Below are 2728 nucleotides of genomic sequence, written 5' to 3'. Positions count from 1 at the left end.
CCCTAAGTTTAAGGACAAGTGTCCTCATAAGAGAAAAGCAGGGAAGATTTATGACAGACAGAAAAGGAAAAGCCACAGACATGGGAAAATGATGTGAAGGTTGAGGCAGAGCAAAGGGACATGGTCACAAGCCAAGGAATGCCAACTGACAGCAGAAGCTGAAAAAGGCGAAGAGTAGATTTTCCCTTAGGGCCTCCAAATGGAGTGTGGCCCTGCTGACAATGATTTTAGACTTCTGGCCTCCAGACTGTGAAAAAAATAAATTTTTGTTTTAAGCCACCAATTTGTAATAACTTGTTATAGCAGTCACTGGAAGCTAATACATCATATGAGCTCAATAATATAAATATGTGTTCCAAGTTCCATGAGAGAAGAGACTATTAAGATTGTCTTGATTGTTGTGTTTTGCACAACTAGCCTGGTGAGGCAGATTACCTGGGAGGCAGAGTATCTCTGCACATGGCTGATGAGAAAAAAAAAAAATGACTGTGTTTCCCACTCTTCCTTGCAACTGGATGTGGCCTAGGAACTATTTTGTGTCAAAGGGATAAAAACACAATGATAACTACAGGGATGTGCCCTTAACAGGAGGAAGCAGCATAATGGATGATAAGGAGCTACCTATTTATATAAGAAATATATCTGTTTTGGTGCAAGATGAGGTGAGATAGAGAATAGAGGCAGTGCCTGGAGGAACAATACCAGAAAAGTGCCATACAACTCCTGAATGCCTACATAGATTTTTCTATAAAGAGATGTAAAAACGTAGTACTGCTCTTTTGTATGTTGGCGGCAGGGTGGAGTTCTGTCACAACCAAACTTAATCCTAACTTATACACAAGATAATTGGCCCATAATATTTGTTAAATGGGTTGAATGAATTTATATAATTACCCAATATAAGAATTTTTTTCAGGTGACAATTTCCTGGAGAAAATGAATTCACTTGAAATATTCATCAACTGAAATATTTTTGTACCTTTGTCTCCCACTCACCTGTATTTCAAGATATGATAAATGATCCATTTATAAGAATTTAATGGAAAGTATACATTTTATGTATATTTCTCCACCTCCTACATGCAAGCCATGAGATATTTTTATTGATTGCTTTTAAATGTTCATTACAGATTCATAAGAACCAAGTGCTTATTCTAATTCTTTATTGGTTATACTAATAGATTGTAAATTTTTACTGAAAAAAACTGTAATTACATCAATGCTTATCATTTTGACTCTAGAATTAAACTTTTTCTACATCAGTTATCCATAAGCCTACCTTATGAAAGCATATTTGAAAAAAAAAATTTTTTTTAATGTCTTACTGAAGCATCCAAGGTAGGTACCTACTACCTCCATAAAAATGTTGACTCTCTAGAATTAAATTTTTGCTTCTTTACTCATAACTTTATGATGCTCAGTTAATATATGCTACATTGATTTTTATATCTCAACTCCTGGAGGGAATTTTCTCCCAGCAGTACTGGGTGATTGTACATTTTCTGGAATTTAAATAAATTCTATACCCTGCAGTTCATCTTCTTGCCTTTTTGAAATGCCAACTTAATGTATTTCTGGTAGATGATGTTTTACTCGACATTTTCGTAGATCTCTGGAAGATCTTCCTTTCAGTTGTCTATTCTTTTTTTTTTTTTATTTAAGATTTTATTTATTTATTTGACAGAGAGAGAATGAGAGAGCACATTTAAAAGGGGAGGGTCAGAGGGAGAAGCAGACTCCCCGCCGAGCAGGGAGCCGATGCGGGACTCGATCCCGGGACTCCAGGATCATGACCTGAGCCGAAGGCAGTCGCTTAACCAACTGAGCCACCCAGGCGCCCCTCAGTTGTCTATTCTTAAGGTGATTTTGTTCAGATAAATGCCAGAAGACAATTAATTGAGACCTTATAATGAAGTTTTTGTGGGATGACCTGGTACATAAATAAATCAAGCAAATTTCTCCCTCTCTCTTGCCTTTTTTCTCCCCTATGTGAGACTCAAGATGATCTTCTTACTAAGATTCAGATCAGTTTTCTCACAGTGAAGAATTTTCTGACCTATATAAGTGGAATTAATCCATTTCTCTTTTGTTTCACCGCTACACTTAGGAGTAGCACCATTTGTATAAATTTTACTTTTGTGTGGGAAGTTGAAAAATGAGAACATTCAGGAGAGTTCTGATACATGGTAGTTTCTAGAAACTACTGATATTCCTGCAAAACTTCCTTTAACAGAGTCCTTGGTGCCTGATGAGGCAGATAGATAGAGCCAAAGAATGGTTGCTCAGGGATGAAGGAATAGAGATGCTTGAAGAGTGAGGATGAGATGTTGGAGCAAGGCTGCCCTGAGACGTAGGATGAATTAGCATGAGGTCTAGTGCACATATTGAGATGGCCAGTTTCTGATTAGACCTGATGGGGCTTAACTTTATACAAATAGTTACACAAGAAAAAGTTGGGAGCACTAACTGAATCATCATAGAAAAATTAACCTTGATGGATTAATTTATTGTGAATAAGTTCAGGAAAGAAGTAGTATCAACTTCTCCATCCAAGGATGTTCAAAGTGGATACAAGTAATAAAGAAGTTTGAACACATGCAGAACATTAGAGCCTTTTACATCAGACTAGAGAACACTCTAGTGAGGCATGCACTAATTTTGCTCTCTACATTGGTTGAAGTAACTAGGTAGATGTTAAGAATGGCGGTGCTTAAAGCGTGGCCTTGAA

Source organism: Neomonachus schauinslandi, chromosome 2 (assembly GCF_002201575.2).
Source record: "Neomonachus schauinslandi chromosome 2, ASM220157v2, whole genome shotgun sequence".
Lineage (NCBI taxonomy): Eukaryota > Metazoa > Chordata > Mammalia > Carnivora > Phocidae > Neomonachus > Neomonachus schauinslandi.
This window is presented reverse-complemented; position numbering follows the sequence as displayed.